Consider the following 7,589-nt stretch of genomic DNA (forward strand, 5'->3'; position numbering starts at 1 on the left):
AAGCAAGTTTCCTCTTGAAAGCTTCAACTTTGTCTGCAACACAAAATATGTTGCTGTTTCTTCCTTGAAGTGAGGTGTTCAGTTGGTTCAGTAGTGAAAAAATGTCACAGAGGTAGGCAAGTTTTGCTGTGAACATTGTGTCAGCATAGTAATCTACAAGATTAGATTTTTTCTCACTGAGAAAAGAGAAGACCTCATTCCTCAGTTCAAACAAACGATTGAGGACCAGTCCTCTGGAAAGCCATCTCACTTCACTGTGATATATAGCAGTTGGACATGATCTGCTTCTATGTCCTCACAAAGCTTAGCAAAACATCTGGAGTTCACAGCATTGTTTTTAATAAAGTTTATGGTTTTCACACTTACATCCATCACCTGGTGGAGGTCTGGTGACATCTTTTTTGCTGCAAGGCTTTCACGTTGGAGAAAACAGTGTGTCCATTTAGCTTCTGGTGCACGATCAAGGATCTGTCTAATGACACCATGATGCCTGGCAGTCATTGATGCTGCACCGTCACTGCACACCCCGACACAGTTCTGCCAGTCCAGGCCGTTCTCAGTGAAGTAATTATCCATGCAGCGGAAACATTCCTGAGCCGTAGTTCGTGTTGGTAGCTCTCCACAAAACAGTATGTCTTCGTGCAAACTACTGTCCCAAACTACTGTCCATGAAGCTTGATGATGAGCTTCATGGACGCGGTGGCCAAGTATAGTGTGCCCTCGAGGGTCAGAACCGACCATGGGGGCGAAAACAACGCTGTCTGCCTAATGACATCTTCAGAGGCTCTCACAGAGGCAGTGCTCTCCGTGGAAGAAGCACTCACAACCAGAGAATAGAACGGCTCTGGGGTGACCTGTGGCGAGGTGTGAGCAACGTCTATTATGACCTCTTCAACAAGTGAAGGCACAATAGACGTAGACAATGAAATGCACATGTGGGCCCTGCATTATGTCTATCTCCCACGCATAAACCATGACCTACAGGGTTTTTTGGACCAGTGGAACAATCATGGCTTGAGGACCGAAAGACACCAGAGTCCCATACAACTTTTTGTCCAAGGTTGCCTGGAACGGCAGGGCCAGACCACTTCTGCCATGCAGAGCCTCTTTGGTGGAGGACAAGGAGATGCTCAGGAGGAGCCAGAAAAAGAGGGTGGAGCTGATGCAGGGGATGTTGCATTGGACTGGCCAGAGAGGGTCACCGTACCTTGAAACCAGCACCTGCTAAGCGATGAGGACATGGAGCAACTCACCGCACAGTTTGATCCTCTTGCTGGTCGTAGAGGAGATCTTGGACTGGACGTCATCCAAAATATACTGTCATTCATGGCAACATTGAATGTTGTCTGATTTTGTCACGGACATGACACATATTTCACAGCGGCTCCCCTGCAGGCTGTTCTTTGCCCTTTGAACTCATACAAATTGCCTTTTTTAAAACTACTACTTTGCACATTTTTCTAGTGTGCAGTGTATATATGTGTGTACCTATGTTTTTATGTTGCAGTATTTAAGTGAATTTTCCTTAAATAAATTACTTAGTTTAAACAATGGTCTCTCTCATTGATGTTGTGACAGTTACTAGCCCGCTTGTGGCCTGCACTTTGCCACGGTGACTGGGCTTTATATAGTCATCCATTGGGACGTGTTTTCGACAAATAACAGTCTAGACCTCGTGGGGGAATTCAATAATAGCCACTAAATGTTTTTTTAAAGAAAACATAATGTGTTGACATTGATATATTACAAAACATATCCCTGAGTTTAACATTGTTCATTAGTGCCACGGTACATAAGCACATACTGTAGGAAAGCAACAAAAAAAAGCTATAGATGAATGCACTATGCATTGCTGCCTGAGAACATGCACAGCTTGAAATGCTATTAATATCTGCATGAAGTTTAAAAAATGCTCTTGTTTCTTTTACTAATTACAATGCTTTTCAACATGTATCTATCCATTTTCCTTCCGTCTTCATACACGATGCTGTTTCTTGGTGAGCTTGACAGTAATTCTTGACTCCAATAAGGTGAAGAGGCTAAAATTAAGTTTATAATGTAATCTCTGGATGATCTCAGACATCTAGGATATGTTCTTGTGAGTACCTGGCCATAATGTAATAAAATATTCCGACTGACTAATTTTGATACCAGTTTTACCTTCTGATAATCTAAAACCTAGCAACGGATAATGTAAAATTCTCGTGAAAATGCATAATTGGGAATTGATCACGTTTTCAGGTTCGTTTATTTATATTTTTTAAACTGATAAAGTTATACATTCGGTGTTCTAAGACCTGGGATGTATGTCATACATGTGTGCCATGGCATTCAGCTAAACTGAAAATATCTCCATCACAGCTACACACTGTGTTGTGTGTCCACTTGCACTTCATCCCCTCGTCACCCTGTTAGTATATAAGTCCTGGTTTTCTGTCCTGTTCTTGTCGGTTCCTTGTTTGTCTATGTCATGAAGTTCTGTTTTTTTCCGTGTTGATTGTTGTTACTTGAGTTCCTGTTCTGCCTGTTAAATATACATTTTTGTTAAGTTTTCTGCTGTCTCCGCATTTGGGTCCAACCACTCCTTTCTTCACATGACAATGATTGATTTGTACTATATATCGAATTGCTATTTTTGCCATTATTGTATTGTAATTAGTGCTTTTGCAGGGAATTATTATTATTAGTTTAAATCTCATAGATATTAACATTATTATACATATGGCTGAAATAATCATCATCATTAATTGTTTTGTGATATTATGTCCCTCTTGTTTTCATATATATATATATATATATATATCTCTTTATATATGTGTCCCCTGTTCCTTCACAAGCACTATATATCAATATATATATATATATCTATTCTGAAGCATGCAATGAAATACGGTAGAAGCAGAAAATGCTGCAGTGTTTGTGATGAACCTTTGACATTTCTGAATAAGTCTCAGAACCATTTTGTGGTACACTCTAAAAAGTGTACTTGATAGAAGTTGAAGTAACTTAATACATTTAATACATCTGATTCAGATTTATGCTTTAGAGATTCCAATGTACTTTTGTGGGTTGTATTCATGTGATTTTTTTGTTCGTTGATTTGACTTGCTATTTTGTTATCAGTGAAAGCAAATCAATCAAGTTTCTCTCATCTAACGTGCGTGTGACGTCATGACGTCAACGTCTTTGCCAGATCTTTCCACCGTCACATGTGCCGCCTTTTTCTTTTGAGACGTGATTTCGACATATGGTAAGTGTGATTCAGACAAGTTATATTTCTTATATAAAAATAATGTACAATGTCAGATATAACATGTTCCACCTAAATTGTTTAACCAAACCAAACCAAGCTATGATGCACTGGCTCCACTGTTAGCTAAACCGCAAGATTTAGCTCAAACATGACGATAGTTGGTTGCTTGCGGGTAGAAGCCTACTCTCTTGGTTTAATATTGTCACTGAAATGTGTTAAAGTTATTCCTATTGTGTACTGGCGTAGCTGCTTATTACCAAATTAGCGCAAACTAATGCGCAAACTGGGTCATGTTAAGACTAGTACTATCATTATTAGTACATAGCTTGTCACCAAACTGCACACATTTTTTTTGGTACTATTTCGGCGTGTGTGTGTGAACGGTTTAATGTTGTGTCAACGCCGCTGCGTCGAGTGTAATTATAAAGACGATACGGTGTTACAGTATAAGTTGAGTCATGACAACTGGCGACATTCTATTATTTTCGTCATCGGAATCCGGGGCGTGTACATTGAGGACCCATTGTTGACTTACCAGGAAAGAAACATCGTTTGTCGTTTACGTTCATCTTTTGCTATAGACAAGTTTACGCGCCAAAACACGGGTAGCGCCATGACACTACACAAATGCACTTCATTTCCGCCGGAAGTCTTTTGCACAGCGTCTGTCGGTGTAAACCGATGTAAACAGTCAGACGGGCACTGGTGTAAACACAGCGATTTCGATGCTAACAGTGATGCTAGCTTGGGAACACGATTCTACTTCTTTGACTGGAGATGGCGTTACTCTCCCCCACCCGAATTCAGTGCAAAACTGGGAGGATAACATGACGACGTGGCCCAGCATAAAACCAAAATAAACTGCCTTATTTAGGTCATGCCCACAGGAGCCAACAGTTTTCTGTTGTTTACATAATGCACAATTTACATGATCTCTTTATGCTGTGCAATATATCATATGTGCCTGTACTGTTTGAGTGAAAATAAAGTTTGATGTAATTTCATTTCATTATTGCACTGTTATTGCATTATTGCATTTCATATGTTCCTTAGAGTGCTACAATTTCTTTTAACACAGTTCATCATTCATATTAAGCTCATACTGTACATAAATAACACTGAATTAATTAATTGTTGAGAGGAAACTAAAGAAATGGCTTCAACAAGAAAGATCACATGTTTAATCCTAACAGGTATTAACAGGTCTGAGAGATTTTAAAATCTCAGATCTGCTCAACTCCAGGCGTAACTCAGGTCTCAGTGAGTCACACCCCTCAAGTGTGCATTTCAATAGGCAGGAAGACTCTGCTGATTGCGTGAAGTGCAAAACGCTTCCCAGCTGAAAAACATTTTAAATAGCGCATTTCAAATCAGAATAACTCAGTGTGCTTCCAGACTCGGTGAGGACACTATCGATACTGACTCAGCAATCACTGTAAGTTATATTCTTGTTTAAATAGACTTCTCTGTTTCATTTATTCTACTCTGTATAATTGTTCTGTAGTTATTGTAGCTAAAACGGCGATTTCTGAGAGATTTTAAAATCTCAGATCTGCTCAACTCCAGGCGTAACTCAGGTCTCAGTGAGTCACGCCCCTCAAGTGTGCATTTCAATAGGCAGGAAGACTCTGCTGTCGCCCATCAGCAGAAAATAGTTAACTAATTACAGGGGCGTGCCCCCAAAGCTGTGAGAACTGAGCAATCAGGTATCCATCTTAGGTTGCGTTTTCCTGCAGCGTCAGCGTCAGCTTCAGCGTCAGCCAGACGAAGACTGACAAAGACATTAAGAGTCCTGTGGGAGTAAGACTGACAAAGACATTAAGAGTCCTGTGGGAGTCACGTGGGAGGCAAAGAGGAGGCAAATCCTACTCTGATTGCGCCAAGTATCGCTGGTGTTATTTAGTTTTATTCAATTATCTTGGGTTCTCTAGCCCCTCATCCTATAATCATGTGTATTTTCTGCATTCCTGTTCATGTGTCTTCTCGCAATTATCACTGGCCTCGTGTTTCTCCTAATCGATCTCACCGGCCTGCTCTCGTCTATCCCACATGCTCCACTGAGATCCAACATCTCGTTTCAGGGGGCCTGTGGAACTGCCAGTCAGCTGTCCCTAAGGCTGACTTCATCTCTGGCTACGCTTCCCTGCAGTCTCTGGATTTCCTTGCTCTCACGGAGACCTGGATCACTCCATCCAACACATCCATCCCAGCAGCTCTCTCCACAGCATATTCCTTCTCCCAGACCCTCTGGCAGAGGAGGTGGCACTGGTCTCCTGCTCTCTCCCAAATGGAGCTTTTCCCTCTTCAAGCTACCTAATTTCACTCCTTCCACCTTTGAATTCCATGCCGTCACAGTAACCCATCCTATACAATTAACCATTGTTGTTCTCTACCGTCCACCAGGCGCCTTGGGGGACTTCTTGGAGGAGTTAGATAATCTCTTCTCACACATCCCTGAAACTGGCCCTCCCGCTGTACTTCTCGGAGATTTCAACCTCCAGACAGGGAAGATATCTGAACTAACATCTCTGTTAACCACCTTTGCTTTCTCACTGTCTCCATCCCCACCAACTCATAAAGCTGGCAATGTCCTTGATCTCATATTCTCAAGGAACTGCTCTACTTCTAACCTCTCTGTAAACCCGCTCCACACATCCGATCACTTCTTCATTTCATTCTCTCTACCCCTTTCCAAACATAACAACCTCATCTCTTCTAACTCTGCTCCTGTCCGCCGTAACCTCCGTTCCCTCTCCCCCTCTACCTTTGCCTCATCGGTGCTCTCAGCCCTCCCTTCCTCTGACTCGTTCCAACTCCTGCCTCCAAACACTGCTGCAAAAACTCTCCTCTCGACTCTCTCATCCTCTCTGGACTTTCTCTGTCCTCTCACATCGCGGCCGGCTCGTCAGTCCCCTCCTGCTCCCTGGCTAAATGATGCACTGCGTGCTAATAGAACCATCCTTCGGGCAGCAGAGCGGAAATGGTGGAAATCCAAACACCATGACGACCTCCTAACCTATCAGGCTCTCCTCTCCTCTTTCTCTGCTTCCATCTCTCAGGCAAAAAGCACTTTCTTTCAAGATAAGATCCAAACTTCCTATTCCAATCCCAAAAAACTATTTTCTATCTTCTCCACCCTCTTGGACCCCCCCAAAGCACCTCCCCCCTCCTCCCTTCTGTCAAGCGACTTTGTTAACCATTTTGAAAAAAAGGTTGATGATATTCGCTCTTCTTTTTCTGACTCACCTTTACTCACCGCTGGGTCACCAGACCCTCCCTTCACCCACACACTTACCTCCTTCACCTCTGGGTCACCAGACCCTCCCTTCACCCACACACTGACCTCCTTCTCCCCTCTCTCTCCAAGTGAGGTTCTTACCCTCGTTACCTCTGCCCGTCCTACCACCTGTTCTCTGGACCCTATCCCCTCAAACCTCCTTCAGACTATCGCTCCTGATATTCTACCATTTCTCACCCATTTCATCAACACTTCTCTAACTTCTGGTCACTTTCCAAACAGTCTCAAGGAGGCAAGAGTAAACCCTCTCCTAAAGAAACCCACTCTCAACCCGTCTGATGTTATTAACTACAGACCCGTCTCTCTCCTCCCGTTCCTGTCTAAAACACTTGAACGCGCTGTCTTTAAACAACTCTCCTCTTATCTCCATCAGAACAACCTTCTGGATCCGCACCAGTCTGGTTTCAAGGCAGGTCACTCAACAGAAACTGCTCTCCTTGCTGTCTCTGACAAACTGCACACTGCTAAAGCAGCCTCCCTCTCCTCTGTCATCATCCTTCTGGACCTGTCTGCTGCATTCGACACGGTGAACCATCGGATCCTCCTTCGCACTGTCCAAGAACTTGGAGTTTCAGGCACTGCACTTTCCCTCCTCACTTCATACCTCAACGACCGCACCTACAGGGTTACTTGGAGAGGGTCCGAGTCCGACCCTTGTCAATTAACTACAGGGGTCCCTCAGGGCTCGGTTCTTGGTCCCCTCCTCTTCTCCCTGTACACAAACTCGCTCGGGTCTGTCATTAGCCCGCATGGTTTTTCATACCACTGCTACGCTGACGACACCCAACTAATTCTGTCCTTTCCCCGCTCAGAGACCCAGGTCGTCGCACGCATCTCTGCTTGCCTAGCAGACATCTCTCGGTGGATGTCTGCTCATCACCTCAAGCTCAACCTTGACAAGACTGAACTGCTCTTCCTTCCGGGAAAAGATTGTCCCACTCTTGACCTAACAATCAACATCGGCACCTCTGTTGTTTCCCCGACTCAGACTGCAAGGAATCTGGGTGTGGTCCTAGATAACAAACTGTCCTTCACTGC

The sequence above is a fragment of the Notothenia rossii genome (genome assembly GCF_949606895.1).
Source record: "Notothenia rossii genome assembly, chromosome: 6".
NCBI lineage: Eukaryota > Metazoa > Chordata > Actinopteri > Perciformes > Nototheniidae > Notothenia > Notothenia rossii.